The sequence below is a fragment of the Lathyrus oleraceus genome, chromosome 5, assembly GCF_024323335.1.
Source record: "Lathyrus oleraceus cultivar Zhongwan6 chromosome 5, CAAS_Psat_ZW6_1.0, whole genome shotgun sequence".
Taxonomy (NCBI): Eukaryota; Viridiplantae; Streptophyta; class Magnoliopsida; order Fabales; family Fabaceae; genus Lathyrus; species Lathyrus oleraceus.
In genome coordinates, this window is record NC_066583.1 from 536400453 (window position 1) to 536421374 (window position 20922).

Genomic DNA, 20922 nt, shown 5'->3' on the forward strand with positions numbered 1-20922 from the left:
AGTCGGAACCGAAGTCAGTTAGCTCACTACTTTCTAATGGCCAGGATGAGTCAATTAGGGTTCTAAAGGTCTGGTTAATGCTTTTATGACACCACGCGAATGCCAAATATTTCCTCAACTAACATGAGGAACATCAGGACATCCAAAGTGCCACATTAACCGTAGCCATCATTTTAACCATTCCAGTATACGCCGGATAGTCGCGATGATCTATTGCTACTTACCTAAGGTACACTAGATCCGGGTGTAGGATCTTTCACTCAAGCATAGGATACCCAAGCAATCCCTTAAAAATAAATCAGACAAATTGAATAAGTGATCTTGTTTTAAGGTAACCTCTCTTTTTAAGGTCCCCAGCAGAGTCGCCAGTTCTGTCATACGGTGAACTGGACTTTTTGTGGTTTTAATCGCAATGTCGCGGTTAGCAAGAGTCGCCACCGACTTTTCTTTTATCCAATAAGGAAAGGTGGAAAAGAACAGGAAAGACCTTAATTTAGATTTTGGGTTCGGGAGGTACATTATACAAAGGGAAGGTGTTAGCACCCTTTGTATCCATGGTTATCCATGGGCTCTTAATTGCTCGATCACTTATATTATTTTTGTCTAAAAAAAGTGTTTGTGAATTGTTTGGAAAATTGTTTTGAAAAGAGAATTTAACTTTGTAATGATTCTTGTATGAATGTATACAAAGTGGTTATCTCGTTTAGTTTTGAAAATTATTTAGAAAAATATAACTCGGTAATGATTCTAGTATGAATGTATACCAAGTGGTGATTTTCTAAAGGTATTTTGAAAGGTGTGAGGTGCGAAAAAGTGTTTTAAGTTGTGAGCCAGCAATTAAGAGTTATACCGACCCAAGGTCTTTACAGGCATTTCCTATCCTTATGAGGGTAAAACTGTCCTTATTATTGAGAAATAAGTAGTTTTATCCTTTGGATGTAAAAGGGTCATCGTAGGGTCATCGATTGGTCATTGAAGGCAACAGTTATGAGGATACCTTAGCATTCGAAGGGACTATCATCATTTAATCGTAGGCAACATCGGAGGGTCATCGAGGGACAAAATTGTATATTCGAAGGCAACATCCGAGGGACTATAATTTATTTTATGATGATTTAACCGAAGGGTCTTTGCTAAGGGTATCCCCACATTCGCGGGACATGACCGTAATATCGTAATCGTAAGGCAACAAAGAGAGGTCCAAGATCACTTATTCAAAGGCAAAGTTTTACAATTAATTAGGTGATTAGGAGGAATTCTCCCACATTAAAATTAATACATTAAAATTAATACATTAAAATTAATACATTAAAATTAATACATTAAAATTAATACATTAAAATTAATACATCAAAATTAATTAGGTAATTTAGGGTGAAAACTCCACAAGGGTATCCCACAAATAAAGTGGAATACCTAGCCAATAACCTTTTCCTGGGATATGTGAACCTTTTCGAAGCTCAAAAAGAAACATGTCAGAATACCAAATCAGGGTGCAATCGAAGATTACACCGGAAAAATATCGCAACAGTAAATAGGATAGGATGAATAATGCATGGCTATGATAAAAACATAAAAAAAACAGACTAGAAAAATCAGGTACTGTCTCGTTCGCCTCTGCCTCGCCTAGCGAAGGCCAGGCGAACGGCCACGGATTTTGAATTTTGAGAAAAACAGCCCCATGTTAGGAACCTTGAACTTTATGGCATTTTATCACAGGAACAGCATGGTCAAACATTCAGGGTATTCAGGCATATTTAAATTCACATACGAAAGCAAATTATATATCAACATTTAATCATGATGCATTATATGTGTAGATATGGCCAATTGAAAGTATAAACAATAGAGATACGCAAACCTGTTTGCCAATTCAAGGTTGAAGGGATTGACCACTTGTGGTATCGGAATGAGTTAGGCGGCGGGAATTGGGCGGCGATGGCTTCGGGGCGGATGAGCTGCCTTCAGGGTTTCTTTATTCTGAATTCTCCGGGTAGGCAGGGTTCCTATGCCAAAGTTTCTATCCGTCCTTCTCTGTTCTCTCTCTTTCTTTTTCCTCAAGGTTTTGTTCCAAGGAAACCTCAGAGTGTTTTGCTTCTCTTCCTTCTTTCTCCAGTGAAACTCCCAGTGTAAACTCCAAGTCCCACTCCCCTACTGAAACTTCAGTATTTATAGACTAATTTTGTGGGTAATGGGCTTGGAATGAGGGAGACCCAAGTCCAAAATAATTTGTTATATTTTATTTATTTATTTATTTTAATTATTTAATTAATTAATTAATTAATTAATTAATTTTTTTTTTTTTCAGGAAAAATGATGGATAAATTTTGGGGTATGACAATTACACACCATAATTCTTCTCCTTATAGACCCAAGATGAATGGGGCTGTTGAAGCTGCTAATAAGAATATCAAGAAAATTATCCAGAAGATGGTTGTCACGTGCAAAGATTGGCATGGGATGCTGCCATTTGCTTTGGATGGATATCGTACATCTGTCCGCACTTCAACAGGGGCAACCCCTTTCTCTCTTGTTTATGGCATGGAGGCCGTACTCTCAGTAGAGGTGGAGATCCCATCAATGAGAGTCTTGATGGAAGCCAAGTTGACTGATGCTGAATGGGTTCAGAGTCGCTATGACCAGCTGAATTTGATTGAAGAAAAGAGATTGACTGCCATGTGCCATGGTCAATTGTATCAGCAGAGAATGAAGAAAGCTTTTGATAAGAAGGTCAAGCCTCGTGTGTTTCGAGAAGGTGACCTTGTGCTCAAGAAAGTCTTGTCTTTCGCGCCCGATTCCAGGGGCAAGTGGACTCCAAACTATGAAGGTTCATATGTTGTTAAGAGAGCCTTTTCAGGAGGTGCTTTGATGCTTACAACTATGGATGGGGAGGATTTCACTCGTCTTGTGAATTCAGATGCAGTCAAGAAATACTTCGCCTAAAATTAAAAACAGAATAGCTCGCTAAGTTGAAAACCCGAAAGGGCGGCTTAGGCAAAAATGAGCGTCTCGGTGGATTGAAAACTCGAAAGGGCGATCCAGGCAAAAGTTAGAGACATAAAAAATGAATATATGCATCCCGCTAGATTGAGTACCTCATCCTGGGGAAATCTTGGCAAAAATTAGGGATTTTGCAAGTAACTGCATCCTGACAAGACTGTGTTCTACAACTATCATCCATCAGAGATTCTTATTCATTCGTCGTCAACCAAAGCTTCGAATACATCGAATTCCGAATTGGTGGAGAAATGGTCATTATGTTCAATGTAGCCCTTTTCCAATATATATCACCAATTTCAAACTTGTAAAAATCTATGGAGTCTTGCCATTTGCAGGCTTCCATTCTATCAAGTAAATTCGAGCTTTTATCCAATTATTTGCACTCTTATTTGTTTCTATTCAACAAATGTTTTGCATGTTTTAATTGAGAAAATATCATTGTTTTAAACAAACAAATTTTTCACAAATTGTTTTTAAACAAAGTGAACATTCACAATGATGAAAGGATACTTAAGGAATCCTCAGTGCTCTCCCAAGGGTGGCATGATTTCCAACAGGGTATGACATTTGTTCGTATCCCTGGCATGACTGTATCCTCTTCTCCCAGAATATTGTTGTGGGTTATTCCACCAAGTGGAGTGCTTGTTAAGGTTATTCACCTCCCCTCCCTTCAGCAGAGCAGTGGTCTTCCCTCCTCAGCAGATGTGTCCTCTTTGGAAGGTTCGATATTTGGTGGTTGAACCCCAGAATTCCTTCATTTCCTCAAATAGATCCCCAGTAGAGTTGTTGGTGTGGTGGATTTTATCTGTGATGGTTCATTCCCGAGTGGTATGCTTGTTGTGATGTTCACTACTCTCCCCTTCGGTGGAAGAGCGGTTTTTTTCTCCTCAGCGGGTGTGATTTCCTTGGTGAGTTTGGTACTTGGTGTTGGATCACCAGATTCCCCTTATCTCCCTCAGATGGATTCCCCAGTAGAGTTGCTTTTGTGGCAGTTTCTGCCTGTGCAATGAACTTTTTTCCCAGCTGAGACTGATGATTCATTCCTGCAGAGATATTGGTATCTCTGATCCCCAGCAGATTGGATATTCTCCGGCGATCCTGGCTTTCTCTCTTGAGATGCAGTACCAGGTGGTTGATTCCTGGACCTGTGTGTGTTAGATATGTTTGTTTGTCAGCATTCATCAAACATAAATCACGCATATACATGCATAATTATAACATTCAGATATTCATGTTGCATTCTTTGCCATATATCGTTGTTTGTTGTCTCCTGCTATTTGGTGATATATATTTCCCCAAGCAGATGTGTGTGTCTGATCTCTCAATATAGAGTCAGCCCCTTTAAGCAGAAAGTGTTTATCCTTTCTTTCATATTCCCCGCTGAGTTATATCCTCGTGGACGACGGTTGTTTCCATTTCCTCCCAACACATATATTGGGATGGGTTCCCCTATTGAGTTATATCCTCATTAGGATGAGTCTCGATTCAGTTTGCCTTTTTGGTTTGATCCTAAATTGGCCTCTCGTGACTGTCTCTGGTGTTTCCCTGTGGTAAATGAATAATTGCTCAGTAATCAATAATTGTTCACCTTATCCTCAGCGGAGTTTGTGGTTTTCTACCCTTATACCGGTAGTTGTAAATCCTATTTTTTCCCCCTTTGCAGAGTTAACCATTGTTGTTCATCCTAGTTGATGACGGTTACTCTTCCGTGGTTTTCTACCCAGTATCCGGTAGATGTAATCCCCTCTTTGACGGTTATCATTATCCAATATTCGGTATTGATATTCCCTCCTTCTTTTGGATAATTTCTCTGATTAAGAAAATTTATCCCCAGCGGGTCCTCTTTCATTTACCGTTTGCCGGTGATGTTTGTTGCTCCCCTTGTTTGGTCATCATTATATACCTAGTTTTGGTATCCCGATGCCTTTCTCTTTCGGTCGATTTATCCTTTATTAACCCTGTAACCGGTTGTGGATAATCTTCCATGCGAGTATATTATCTACGTTCCGACGGTAATAGATAATATATCTCATGCACTCTTTGGTCGAAGCCTTTTGTACTTACCCAGTTGAGTAAGATTCGTATCCCTGTTTTGGAATCGAATGTCCCTTTCCGCGGTCTTCTACCCAGTATCCGGTAGATGTAATCCCCTCTTTGACGGTTATCTTCATCCAATATTCGGTGTTGGTATCCCCCCATTTGCTTGGATAATTGCTCTGATTATGCAATTTGTCCCCAGCGAGTCATCTCTCGTCTACCCTGTTGTTGTTGGTAACGATTGTTTCTCTCCTGATTTGGTCATCATTATATACCTAGTTTTGGTATCCTGATGCCTTTTCTCTTTCGGTCGATTTATCCTTTATTAACCCAGTAACCGGTTGTGGATAATCTTCCATGCGAGTATATTATCTACGTTCTGACGGTAATAGATAATATATCTCATGCACTCTTTGGTCGAAGCCTTTTGTTCTTCCCCAGTCGAGTAAGATTCGTTTCCCCTTTGCGGAATCGAATATCCATCCCATAATCGAGTTTGCGTTCTTCCCTCTTTTTTGGATGATGAGTGTTTTGGGAATATTCCCCAATTCATGCTTTGGTTGGTCACCTATTATATGCCCAGTAACCGGTATCCCTGGTGTTCCTTCCTCCTGCTCCCTATTATGACTTTGGTCCCCTGTGGAGTCAGATTTTCCTGATTTGAGATATACCTTTTAGGTCTTCCTCAGATGATTTGGTTGATTGATATCTCTCACCCTTATACCGATCTTAGATATTCATTCTTCCCGAGCTTGTTGTTCTCTCACCCTTATACCGGTGATCAGATCACATGTCTCATTGAGCTTGTTACCCAATAACCGGTAACACCTCATCCCGCTGCTTCCCCAGGAGAGTCTTTTTTAAGACATCCCCAGCGAGGTATCTATTGCGGATAGTTTTGATGTATTGGCATATTCCCCAATACATGCATCTTTGAGTCAGCTCGATGTCCTTCCATTGGGTTTACTCCCTTTGGGATTCTTTTCCCCAGCTTTGAGTCGTGACCTGCTCGCGCAATTTATCTCCTTTTCTATCCCCATAAGAGTCCCCGGTAGAGTCCCTTCCCCATGGAGTGGATAACTCATAGGGATTATCAAATTCCTTCTGATCTTTTCTTCTTTGTGGACATATATCCCCGCAGAGTTTGTTTGTTTTGCATACATACATTTGCATTATGAGGTCTCTTAGGGACCAAAATTTGTCTCTTTGTTATTATTTAAGCCCATTCTACCTCGTCGAGACGAAGATTTTAACCTTCACTTCTCTGGCTAGAATGACCTTAAATAGGGGCATCTGTAAGACCCCAATTTTGTCCCTAAGATCCCTCATGGCATCATAACATTGCATTGCATAGCCTCAAGGATCATTGAGCATCTTGGCTCCCTTTCCCTTTGGGTAGGGATCTCTTGTGAGTGGTTTGAGATTACCAAGCATGCTTGAATTGTATATCATTGCTTTTCTCATTTTTATTTACTAACCAAAAGCACAAAAATATGTCATTAACATTTTTTGTTTGAAGCTTAAGCAATCATCAGGTCAAGAACTTCAAGAAGATCCTTTGTGCAGGAGATGAGGTATTTCCTTGGGATGAGGATCACATGATTATTATAAGGAGCTTACATGAGCTAGGGTTTCATTTTGAAGCAATTTCACCCAAGTGGTAGAGGCTCAAATTAATCAAGACATTTCAAGGTCATATGAGGACCAAAAGTCAACTGTGCAGTCAACTGAGGGCTATGAGGTGGGGAAATGAGTTGAGACACCTCAATCATGTTCAAATGAGGTCAACTTGAATTTGCAATATCAAAGAAGTTTCAAATGGATTTTTGGTGAACATGAAAGTTGTAGATCTTTGTCTACCCTTTCCAAAAAGTCCTAATTCATGTCCATATGATGGATGGTTGAGGAGTTATGGTCATCTGATCACAAGGTGTGCACGGAAATTCAAAATGGCATAACTTTTGATACAATACTCCAAATTGGTTCATTCTTTTTGCAAAATGCTTCTCATGTGCAAGGCATCTCAAATTGACATTATTTGGCTCAATTGTGCAAAGGGATCATGGTCAAAAGTCACATTATTTCACACATGTGCAAATTGAAGAAAATATTCACAATTCATTTTTGACTTGAGATGCAAGCAAAACAATCTTCAAATCATGGCCCTTGGATGTTCAGGAGTGAATTGAAGCCATAACATGAGGATGTACACGTGGATTATGGGCACATGAGCTCAATTTTCATTTTTGCATTTTGCTTCAATACTCCTTAATCATGATTAGCAATTGGCTTAAGTGATTAGCATTGTCATTAGCATGAAGTATAAAAGGCCAAACCCTAATCATAACTAGATAACAGAACCATTTCAGATCAAATTCAAGAACTCTCTCAAATTTTCTCTCTCTTCGATTCTTCATTTTCTTCACACAAACCACAAATATTCTTGCAGATTATTGATCCGCATGCTTCACTGAGCAAGAATCATCCATCATCTGTTGCAATTCATCAAGATTTCGAGCTGTTCAAGAGCGCTCTCATGGCAATGGAAGTTGGAAATTGAGGTGGATTCAAGTGGTTTCAACTGATTCTTTTTGTACAAAGCTTCATAGGAAGTGCAGTGGAGTTGATCTGGAGCTTTCGAGCTTGTGAGAACGTGTGTACAGCAACCTCCATCTCAAGGTGACTTCAATTTCGATCTCTCTTTTTGCTGATTTCATGTTATAGATGTGTAGATCTCATTGTGTAGAGCACGAATATATGTTTAGAATAAGAAATGGTTAAGAATTGAGCATGATATGTTGACTGAAAGTTTTGATCTCAAAAATGTTTCTCTTCGATCCGTGGAATCTAGGAAGAATTAGATGAAATTGAGTTGATATTTTGGAATCTACATTGAAAGAGGATTCGATTGATATAAGCCTTGGTGATTTCTGGATTTTTTTTGGGCGGAGCTACTGTGCATCTCGCCGGAGAAGACGACCGGAGCTGTAGCTCCGGCGTCTGTAACTTGTTAGGGCTTTGCTTACGTGTGTTCCATGTGGCTGCATGCTTGGATGAACGATTGGTTATGAGTTGTTTGACCATTGCCACGCGTGAGTTGAATGTTGAGTGTGCGTATGACTGTGTTTAATGAAACACAGTGTTTTGGTTGTTTAAATGTGAGCCTTTGATCATGATTGCGCGCCAGATCTGATGGCGTGTGGATTTTCTGGATTTATTCAAATTATTTTGTTTCCCTCCATTTCCATGTTATTTTCCATTTATTTTGCTTGTTTTATAAAATTCATTAAAAATGCAAAAATGATTCAAATGAGTCCCAATTTTTTTCATGATTTTGTTTTGATCTCTCCCTTTTTATGATGTTAATCTCATGAATTGCTGATGTCTGGATTTTTATTTGTGAATTTTTGAATGAACATTGTGCTAAATTGATATATTGCCTTCAATGCTTTGTGAAATTCTCTATGTTGAGCCATTTGATCCCATCTTTTGCATACATGATCTTCACACATGATATGAATTTTTGGTCACTGGTTTGGAATTTTTCTCACATGCTATCATCATTTTTGACACACAGGGAATAATGTGACAATTTGTGTCACATTTTTGACATTGAATTGTTGCATTTTTGTTCATATATCATTTGAACCTTTCCGGATTTGATCTTTTGCATATTGATTGTTCACGACATGAGGAACTTGCACAAAAAATATCAAAGTCATTGCATGCATTTCTGATTTGATGTGAATTTTCTAAGTTGGAAGTTCATTTTATGCACATTTTTTGTCCTTTGCATGACATAGATCATTTGAGATACTTGCTTATTGATTTGATGCTGGTCCTTCTGAGGACATTAGATGGATTGTTTGAATGTGCATTGTGTAAAAGATTGGGTTCTGTTTTGGTGATTTGATTTGGTTTTGAATTTAGTCTTTGCACTAGTGTTTTGTACATAAACTAACTTTGTCTTGTGTTTCAGGTTTGGACATTTAGCATTGACGGTTGATTTGTTCTCACTTTGTGAGATGCAAAATGAATTGAGTTCTGACTTATGTTTGTTTTGTAGGGTTTTAAGTGATGTGTTGAGCTCATGAGCTCCTTTGAGTGCTAAGGCACTTATGCATTGAATTGTAAAACTGTTAGGTGGTTTCACTGTTTGTCTGTTGGTTTATGACTGAAGTACTAATTGTTTAGTCTTTGTACAGGTACCTTAGTTGCTTGCTTGCTTTAGCTCTTGCTTGAGCTTTGGATTGTGGTTGATACACCACTCAGGTAGTTAGCTTCTTACTTCATGTAGTCTGAAGTCCTGTCACCTTTTTGGCAGGCATTTTGCTGGCAAGTCCTCCTTCAGAGGCTCTGTTTGTGTTTGTTTACAATTGTGCCAAATACCTCCAAGAGAGGCATGTGATATTTGATAAGACCTCCAAGAGTAGAGGCAATTGACGGATAAAAGGGATTAGTAGCCAATCCCCCGTTATTCAGTGTGTCGTTCTTTATGCTCGCACTACGTGCTGATGCTTCTGAACATGTGCCCAAGATCTTTGTCCAGAGTCTGTCAAGTGGAATAGGATCCCACTTTCTGGATCCCCACGCTTTCTTTGTCATGAGCTCACCCCAGCCAGGGTTAAGAGCATGAGTTCTCATCCTCATTTACATTTTGATCAGCTTCACCCAAACGTTCAATGTTAGTGGTTAAGAGCTACAAATTACCCCCTTTACAGTTTGGCTTGTTTGTCGAGGTTGACATGACCCCTCTTGACTAAAGCCCACACATTGTTTGAGCCTTTGGTATGGATATAGTGTGTGATGTTTGTTTACTTGTGAACTTTTGATGTGTGTGCTCTTGAACTAGGAGTTTCCATTTGAGCTTAATTGAAGGATCATTACCATGTTTATCCCAGTGGAAGATACAAGATACATTGAGGATCTCTTATGAGACTTGTGTGATTGCTTATGCTTTGTGCTTGCTTATTCCAAAGGATGGAAGCCACTTGGATCATCTATATGATCTCAAGAGAGGAACTCCTAGTGTGGTTTCATTTCTTATCCCTCACCTTTTTGTTTTCCTTAGGACTTACCCCTTCTTCTTCATTTCTCCACCCTAACCCAAGCCAAAACCTTTTTGTGCAAACATTTTGACTTTGTTTTCAACATTAGAAACCTAAGCCTTATGCTTTTGATTTTCAAACTTTCTTTTCATAACACTCATTTTGAATTGAATCTTTTAGTCAACTTTGACCATTTTTGTATATACTTCTAATTGGTAAATATAACTCATTCAAATTTCTCTTTTGTGGTTTCAATGATCATTTCTTAATCAAATTTTCCATAACCTTTAGCTATTAGGTTTGAGTTATCTTTGTGGTAGATATAATACTCACCTATATCCTTAGTGATGGACAATGAGTCTTCCATGCTTATTATAGGGTTAACCCCTCACTAGCATGTTGAAGTTATCCTCACATGGTGGATTTGTGGTTTTAGGTTAAGTTTTCTCCCTTTGATAACAAAAGACCTTAAGGCTTTTGGACCAATCAATCCACTCATTTGTTTTGAGATTTTTACCCCGAACTACGAGGTTTTGATCCTAATCTTTTTATAAGAGGGTACGTAGGCAATAGGTTTATCCATCCAAACACAAAATGTAAATAACTTGTATATTCTCTTCTCATCTCTTCAAATCATGTTTGCACAAATAAAATATTCACAAAACAAATAACCTTCACAAGTGTGAAAAGGGCTCCCTAGGAGTACCTAGGATGTTTTGGGTGCCTAACACCTTCCCATTGCATAACCAACCCCCTTACCCAGATCTCTGTTTCTTTTATTAGTTTTTGTTAACACTTTTAGGTTTTTGTTCGCTTTCTAACCATTCCTTTGGATAAATAGAAGTGCGGTGGCGACTCGACTTTGTATGATTTACCTTAGATTTAGTCAATATCTCCAATGGTAACGAATACCCCGCTACACCCTACATCCAACTGTTTTTGCACTTCTTCCTTTATCTTGACAGCCATCTCTGGTCTTGTTCTTCTGAGCTTCTGCTTGACCGGAGGACAATCCTCTTTGAGTGGCAAACGGTGTACCACGATATCTGTGTCAAGCCCGGGCATGTCCTGATAAGACCAGGCGAAGATGTCAACATACTCTTGCAGCAATTCAATCAGCCCCTTCTTCATATTATCTTCCAAAGCAGCCCCTATCTTGATTTCTCTCTTGACGTCCTCGGAGCCGAGATTAATCACTTCAGTAGACTCTTAATGCGGTTGAATGACCCTTTCCTCCTGTTTTAATAACCTGGTAAGTTCTTCAGGGAGTTCACAATCTTCATCACCCTCTTCTTCAGTTTGATAGATTGGATTTTCAAAGTCGAAGCAAGCCATAGCAGAACCGTTATCAATAGGATCTGGTGGTGTGCATCTGCATGAGTGATGGTATGTGCTTATGAGTGTGAACAAGGAATAAAAACTAAACAAAACATTGCCAAATATTTTTTTGATTTTGAAAACTGCAAAAATTGAAAGACAGTGAGCAAATCATTTGAATGCAAAAAGACGTCCTTTATTTATGATAAAAAATGCAGGTATCCACACAGATGAGCCCTACAATGAGTCATTACGCCCTGGGCGGAACGTAAGACTTGGACATGCATGAATAAACAAGAAAAATTACTCCTCCAGAAAAGTGACTTGGACAATCTCTTCAGAAGACCAATTGTTGATGGCTTCACCCGGGATCCTCGGACGCACCCAGTTATCGATGTCGCAATCACTATCCCCATCTTCATCGTTGACCGCAGAGACCTGGCCATATGATTTGGCTTCTCCTTCAACCATGTTAACATTTGCCCCACCATGTTGTGGCATGGGATTGTTGACGACATTAGGAGCCGGTGCAAGGTCGATGGCCTTTGAATCTATGAGGTCCTGAACTACGTGCTTAAAAGCTTTGCATTTCTCAATATTGTAGCCAGGTTCCCCAGAGTGGAAGCTACACCTAGCGTTGGCGTCGTAACCCATCGGAAGTCTACCAACAGGAGGAGCCAGAGTGCGTAACTGCACAAGTTGTAGTTGTTGAAGACTAGAAAGCAACTGAGCATACGACATTGGAAGAGTGTCGAAACGCCGGTCCATCGTCCTTGGCCTCTGTTGATAAGCGGGTCTGTTACCCGGTTGTTGTGGTTGTAGTGGTGCTGCAGCTGGAATGGTCACGGCTGCAACGTACGGTTGTTGATGATAGCTCTGAAAGTCATTCCTCCGGCTACCCCTGTTTTGATAAGAAGATATGGCACTTGCATCCCCTTCTCTCCACTTTTGTCCCTAAATGAATGGCTTCTTCACCCCTGATGAAGATCCATCTCTGCTCTGGGTCTTGTATGTCTTCAGGTAATTCTCCACCCTCTCTTCGGTAGAGACTACATTAGCAAAGTTGGAGGCATTGCAACCCACCAGGCGCTCCAAGTAAGGTCCGGGTAGAGTGTTCATGAACATGTTAGCCATTTCTTTCTCCAACATAGGAGGTTGAACACGGGAAGCTGTCTCCCTCCAGCATTGAGCGTATTCCCTGAAGCACTCATTGCCTTTAAGAGACAGATTCTGAAGTTGAGTTCTGTCCGGAGCCATGTCTGCATTATACTGATACTGCTTCACGAAAGCCTCAGCCAAATCCCTCCAGCAACGAATGTAAGCTCTGTCCAGCCTCATATACCATTCCAGGGATGCCCCAGCTAGGCTGTCCTGGAAAAAGTACATAAGCAACTTTTCATCGTCAGAGTATGCAACCATTTTACGGAAAGTAGGCTTGCACATGGGTCTTCGGGCAAGAGTTGCCACTGTATTTGTCAAATATCGGGACCTTGAATTTCGGTGGCACCCTCACGCCTGGGACCAATCCCAAGTCAGCAACGTCCACACCCTGAGGATTCTGTCCTTCCACTGCCTTCAACCTCTCTTCTAGTCTCCGAAACATAGGGTCCATACCATGACTCATACCAAAGTCCTCCTGAAGCAAGGGGAACTGATCCTCCTGATCATCATGGACGGGTTGTTGACCGGAGGTGACATGTAGGATCGGGGTAGGCCCCGGTCCACTGGGTCCGTTAACCTCTCCAGCTGGAGGATCAGTCAACGTCTCTGGTTGAGTAGTGGCGGGATTCCTCTGCATCATCTGCTTGAGCTCTTGCTGTCCCTGAGCCACCCCCTGAACCACATCCATGAATTGGTTCATGCGGATCTTCATCTCAGCGGACTCTGCTTGTAGGCTTTCCATTGCTCTTTGGTGGTTTCTGCGGGTACCGTACCGGTGAATGCCTGAGTCAGCTATCCTGCTAGTGGAACACCAAACAACTGAGAACACTGCGGCAGTACCTGTTATGCAAGACATGCTAATGAATATGCAAATGCAATGACATGTTTATCAATTCCAAAGGTATTCTACCCCCTTGATTCCAGTCTCTCATCAGATAAAATATCCCTTTTAAAAAGTACCAGAAAAACCCCGACTAGAATCAAGAAGAAGATATAAACCCCACAGAAATGGTTAAACATGTGTTAAATGATATGAATGAAAGTGATGTGATGCAATGCAGTGACATGCAAATCAAGGTTGCTGTATCTGCTTGAATATCTGTTGGGTTGCACTGTCTGAAGAGAAACCCACCGAAGAATGTACTACGAGATCAAAACATTGCTCCAGAAAACCGGGTTGGTAGTATATCATGAGGCACAGGATCAGAACTTCGGCATGAATTCGGAACCGGGAACCATAGAACACAGTCATTAATTTAGAACCATACTTCAGAACCAACTGTCACCAACAAGGACCAAACAAAAGTCACTATCAGGACACGGTCACCAACAGAACAAGTCACCATCAGTACCTGTAAATAATTCATTCCCTTCCCAGTCACGGGTGTAATCTAGGCCAGGGTAAGGTCAAGAGAAACGCATGATAAACAATCCTTTCAAGAATATCATCATATGCATACCAGGTGTATGCAACGATAATACCCCATTAGAATCTGAACTGCTCGCGATACCATGTTCCGCTAAGTGGCGCTGTACCACCCGCTTCCCATGAATCACTTTATTCCTAGGTGTCCTAAAGTTCACTCATAGCCTGTGTATTGGGCCTTTTACCCCTTGTGACTCCCACCCAACAGTGAAACAGATGCATAACCAGCACAGTATGCATGAGACAATAAAGCGCACATAGGATGCAATGCAAGCAGATAAGTATGCAAAGAAATAAATAAATAATTGTAGAAAAGAATAAACACCCAATAAACAAGAAAACTACAAAAGCTAGGATGGACTCGCTTAGAGAAACCGGGTCCCCAGCAGAGTCGCCAGCTGTCGCAACCTGAAAAAAGGAATGCGAAAAAAAAAACCGGCGGGAAAAGAGATGATAGAAGAGTTGCCACCGTGCGTTATTTATCCCAAAGGAGGGAAAGGAAACGCTCGAAGTAAACCTGAAAAGAGGAAAGGAAAAGACAAGGTCTCGCAACCAAATCTTGGGTTCGGGAGCCGGTTATGCGAAGGGAAGGTATTAGCACCCCTACGCATCCGTAGTACTCTACGGGATCCACTTTTGTTGTTCTTGTCTAAAGGGTGTAGGTTTATCTAATGTACTATTTACTAAAAGGGGGGTCAAAAGAAATTGACTCGCACGGATGTTGCATCCACTGCATACGTATCTCATCTGAACATGAGAATCAGAGTCTTCGTATCTCGGCTACCTAGAGGTTAAAGAGGAGTGTGCTCGCTAAGACATCGCGTCTTATGCCTACGTATCTCATCTGGAATGAGAATCAGAGCAAGCCGTAGTTCGGCTAACTACGGGTTAAGGGTTGTGTTTTTGGGTGAACGACGTTACTACGCAATCTACCGGATGCTCGACCTTTGGAGACTTACTCGCCTGTAGTAAAAGGAGTTAACATGTTCTTAGGAGAAGAAAAATCAACCAGTTGGTTTGTGTTTTAGGAATGCTCATGCAAAAAAGGAAGTAGACGAAGGAACAATGCTACCTTAATTGACATGCAAACGAGAGACTATACGAAGCCTAGCAATCCTGTGAGGAGACGATCACACCATACAAAACAAACATGCATAAAGTAAAATGCCAACAAGGGGGCTTAAACATACATGGGTAGGGCTTTAGTCAAGAGGGGTCATATCAACCTCGACAAACAAGCCATGGAATAAGTAATCAAATGGGCTCTTAACCACTGACATTGAACGTCAGGGTGAGCAGATCAAAAGGGTAATGAGGATAAGACCTCATAGCTCTTAACCCTGGACAGGGTGAGCTCATGACAAAAAGTGGGGATTCAGAAAGATGGAACCCTCTCCACTGACTGACCCGACAAAAGATCTTGGGCTTTTGTTCTGAAGCATCAACACGTAGTGCGAGCATAAAGAACGACACACTGAATAACGGGGGATTGATTACTAATCCCTTTTATCCGTCAATTGCCTCTTCAGGGAGGTCTTTAGCACTGATGCCTCTTCTTGAAGGTCTTTGGGCACAAAAGTAAACAAACAAAAGAAAACATTGCCTCCTATTGAGGTCTTCCAGCTAAGAAAGCGGTAAAATGCGGGAAAGATAAAGGATCAAGAGATCTACCACACGGATAAAGATCCTAAGTAACAGCAACTAAAGAAATAAGAAACCCAGAGATCTCTCGAGCTGGCACCATCAAAGAAAGCAAGTCAATACAGGTAATCGGAATAAACCTCCAGGTGGTATCCCACAAATAAAGTGGAATGTCAAGCAAGCTATCCTTTCAGGAGTCATGTGAGCCCTCACAAAAAACTCAACAAACAGGTTAGAGTGACAAGATGGGGCGCAATCAAGAGTTGCCCTAAATCAAAATGTAACCACATGAATCATGCCATTAAAATTCACAAAAAGAGCTCACAAAAAGCAGCCAAGTGTAGGAGGCTTAAACCTCTTGTTAAACACATGCATCAAAAGGGTATCAAAATTCAAAGTCAGGGGCAAGGATCCACACATCAAGACATGATATACATACTAAAACATGTGCCCACATGCAAAACCTAACGATAATACCTCATACATTTAGAGCATTCAAATTGAAAGCATAGAGTAATGGAAATAGGGCAAACCAAATTGGAGAGATCGAATGAAATTGAATTGCCCGATTGGGTGTGCAAAGTAATCTGAGGGTTTATATGAGATGGAATTGGCTCTTTGCAGATGAGTTCCTTTCAGTCTCTGGAGATTGCTCTGAACTTTGTTAGCTCTTCTCTCACTATCTTTTTCCCAGGGTTTTTTGGGAGATGGAAGTCTAGAATTTATAACCTGATTTTTGTGACTTTGTGGGCTCAAAAGAGAGAGGTCCAAGTCCAAGATTTTTCTGTTATATTTTATTTATTTATTTATTTTTGTTTTTTCTTTTTGTTTTTTTTTCGTTTTTTTTATTTTTTTATTTCGAAATGCGTGAGCTTCGCCTAGCGAGCATGACAGTTCATGAACAAACTTTTGCTCCTTCGAGATTAACTTTTTGACTGATGAATAGATCCCATTTGAACATGTTGGAAGTATCTCAAGCCATTCCCTTGTGTTGACTGATCACCCAGATAGGACCCACAAAGTGTCTTGGATGATATTCAAGTTTCTTGGATCTAATTCCGATTGACATGATGAAATGCAATATGAAATGTTAAATGACCTAAAAATGAATGCATGCATGAGGGGGCAAATTTTGAGGTATTACAATACCATACTTCAAGTTCAAGCTGCAAGCAAAAGTTGGAAGGAATCGTGTGAATTAGAGTTGCTCTTCAAAGGTTTACACCTCAACTGTTTTGATCCATATCTCTTTGTATAATGTGATTTGTTTGTGTCCATTTGGTTTTCTGAAGTCCTCGTGCAAGAGGCAAGCCAGTGGTGGCTTTGATTTTATGTTTTGATGAACTTCAGTTTATGCATCTGGATTTTCCAACTTTGATTTCTCATTCCATAGAAACTTTGAGTACAATCCAAGGCCATAGGGGTGATGTACATCACCCCAGCTTTCTAATGATATGAGGATCGCTCATTTTTATTAAGATTTTTGAACCTGCAAATGTCACCGGAAAACGCAAGCTCGCCGAAGAAGATGGTGGTGTACACCACCGTCTCTTTGCCAGATCAAATCTGAGCCATCAGATGCGTTTTCCAGATCAAATCGTGGCCATCAATTGTTATGACTTATTTTAATGCCTCGTGTGTCTCATTGACTAAGGCCTACCATGAGCGCACGCATGTGGAGCGTCTGATCAGCCACGTCAATTAATGAGGCTTGATCAGACGCCTCTCCTTTTTTTTGATTTTCTTAATTTCCATTTTATTTCTTTTATTCCATTAAACTTCAAAAAAATCATAACTCTTTCATTTTAATTCCAAAAAATATGGGACCAATTGCATTATTTCTCTTTTTAATTCTAGTTTCTAAAAATGATTTTTAATATTTTTTAATTCATCATTTGATATTTTTTGTGAATTTTCTCTTTTCTGGTCATTTTTAATTCATTTTAAATAGTTTTTGATCTTCAAAAAATACAAAAATATTTTCACAACCTATTTGAATGATGATAGATCTATGAAAAACATTCTCATCAATTTATTAATTGATTTGAGATTTATTTGAGATATTAAAAAATGCTGAAATTTTTTGTCAAACTTTGTTTGACCTTGTTGAACTTGGGATAAATCACTTGGACTTTCAAAAGTTGATTTGAAGTGATTTTGAAGTTTGACCTTTCTTTAATATTTTAATTCAAGTTTATTTTTAATATTAAAAATGCCAAAAATATTTTGTTCATGTCTTGACTTCCGATCTTCATCTTATTTCTGTTTTTGATTGTTTGACCATGATCCTCAATGTCATTGGTCAACACTTGTTGATTGGTACATACCATTTCATTTAATGCTCTTTATTCTTCTTATTTCCATTTCCATTATTCATCTCTTTCTTCTTCTTCTTTTCTTTTTTTTGATCAATGAGTTAAAGGTTGATAAGTTAGCATTGATTATGGAGGCTTAATCTTCCTTGATTTAAATCTAATTCATCTTGATCAATTGATCAAATGAATGGCTTTGCATTAAGGATAGATTTCTTCTTAAATCATGCAAAAGACTTAAACCAATACAAGATCAATTCTCTTCTTCTTTTTGGCATGGCAAGTTGTTGGAACTTGGTTCACTAATCAAGACTTCTAACTTGTGTTGTTGCCTACATTATTATTGACCGGCCTTAGATAGTTGTGACTTCTACATAAGTCCAATTACGATTGCTTAACATAGCGCTAAATTTGCCTTATGGCACACTAACTACTAACACTAACCATTAACCATTAACCTTTACTTTTTGCACTTTACTTTTATGCAATTTACTATTCTTGTACATATTATTCATTTGCTTTTTCCTTTGCTCATTTGAGCACATGTTTATGTTAATGCAATTTGCCTTTTGCTCACTTGAGCACATAATTGTGTATATACTTTTATGCTTGTATTTTGTTTGATTGTTGTTGACCACAATGCAAAGAATTGGACAAAACGGACTTAGACTTTAGGACTTTCCCTATATAAATTTGGAGTCAAAGAGCAACTAGGCATTGGGCCTTTAGAGTGCTATAAAAGTCAAAGAGCAACTAAGCATTGGGCCTTTAGAATGATTAATGTTGAAAGATGACCTTGAAAGGACTAACTTCTAAACTCTTTTTGTCAATTCCTTGTTTGTTTTTGCTAGAATCTTTTGATGTGTGTGTTCTTGTGCTAGGGATTCCAACTTGATCCAAATTGAGGAACCATTACCATGAGCTTCTAAGAGAGAGGGACCCAAGATACATTGAGGAGCTTTCCAAGAGTTCATTTGATTGTTGATTGCTTGAGTTTATGCTTATGTGATTGCTTATTCCAAAGGATAGGAGTTACTTGGATCATCAATATGATCTCAAGAGAGGAACTCCATTTGTGGTTTTGCTTCTTGTCCCTTATCTCTTGTATGTTTAGGACTTTAGCCATTCTTCTTCTTCCCTCCACTCTAACCCAAGCCAAAACCTTTGTGCAAACATTTAACACTTGTTTTCAACATTAGAAACCTAAGCCTTATGCTTTTGATTTCCAAACTTTTCTTTTCATAACACTTATTTTGAATTGAACTTCTAAGTCAACTTTGACCATTTTGTACATACTTTTCATTGGTAAATACCACTCATTCAAATACTTTTGTGGTTTCAATGGCCACTTTCTTAATCAACTTTTTCATAACCTTTAGCTATTAGGTTTGAGTTATCCTTGAGGTAGATGTAATACTCACCTATATCCTTAGTGATGGACAATGAGTCTTCCATGCTTATTATAGGGTTAACCCCTCACTAGCATGTTGAAGTTATCCTCACATGGTGGATTTGTGGTTTTAGGTTGAGTTTCCTCCCTTGGATAACAAAAGACCTTAAGGCTTTTGGACCAATCAATTCACCAACTCATTTTGAGATTTTTACCCCGAACTACGAGGTTTTGATCCTAATCTTTTTTAAGATGGTATGTAGGCAATGGGTTCATCCATCCAAACACAAATGTAAATAAATTTGTATATTCTCTTCTCATCTCTTCAATCATGTTTGCACAAATAAATTCTCACAAAATACCAACCTTACAACCAATGTGAAAAGGGCTCCCTAGGAGTACCTAGGATATTTTGGGTGCTTAAAACCTTCCCATTGCATAACCAACCCCCTTACCCAGATCACTGACATTTTTACTAGTTTTTGATTCGATAAAACTTTTAGGTTTTTGTTCGCTTTCTAACCATTCCTTTGGATAAATAGAAGTGCGGTGGCGACTCGACTTGTATGATTTACCTTGGATTTAGTCAATATCTCTAACGGTAACGAATACCCCACTACAAACACCAGGGAAGAATTTAACCAAGAATGGTTGCATGGAAGTCACTCCTTTTGTAATACCAAGATCATAACCAAAAAGTAGACCTCCCATGGCCGCCACCAAACATGTGACCAAAACAAACATTGTAACCTTCCCCTCAAATTGTCTTCCATCTGTTGAAGCAACTAAAACTCCACCTGCCATCATTTGAATTTGTGTATCTTAAAATTTAGTTATCTCTATGATGAAGACTTGTGCTAAATTTCTTTCTCTACCTATTAGATATTAAAATTTATGATTATTTTATAGTGTCAATAATTTTAAATATGATAACAGAAAGTCGTAACAAACATACAACTTTTTTCAACAATACGTATCAATTTAGTATTTTTGATCCTTTGCATCCTTGTAATTTGTTAGGTTATGAGCATTATTTCGCTAGATTTAGTGTCAATACACTATTATAAGATTAGGGTAAGAGATAATTTTTGTGTGGAATCATCAAACTTAATGATATGATAAACATCGTTAAATAAATTTTAAATGACATTCGATTAATATATTTATAGTATAATGGAACAAGTAATTGAAAATTTAGTTAAATCCCATTTTATTACAAAAAGAAATTATCATTAAAATTTTAAAATTAATTTAATGTAAATTAGTTTATTATCTAATAAATTTTAAACTATTTTTAATTTTATATTTTTAAATTAATAAACAAATATATAAATCCTTTAACCACTCAAAATTACATCCAACTTGCAAAGATTACGTAAGACCAAAATGAAAAAATAGAATTAAATTGACTATATTATTATTTTCAGATAGAATTGATACTGAAATTTTTCACACGACTATTATTTAGGATCATTTGTTTGTGTTTTTTAAGACAATTTTATAGTATTAGATATTTTAAGAAAAAAAATACTTCTAATTAAAAATCATTTGGAATAGTTCTTCATAAAAATATTGTTTTAGGTATTTCAT

General features: G+C 38.8%; 1 pseudogene; it reads right to left on the bottom strand.

Moving 5' to 3' along the window:
- The window catches only part of LOC127081917 (sugar transport protein 10-like), a 93742-nt pseudogene extending 73606 nt beyond the window's left edge, over nt 1–20136 (bottom strand).
- Nucleotides 20137–20922: the final 786 nt, after the last annotated feature.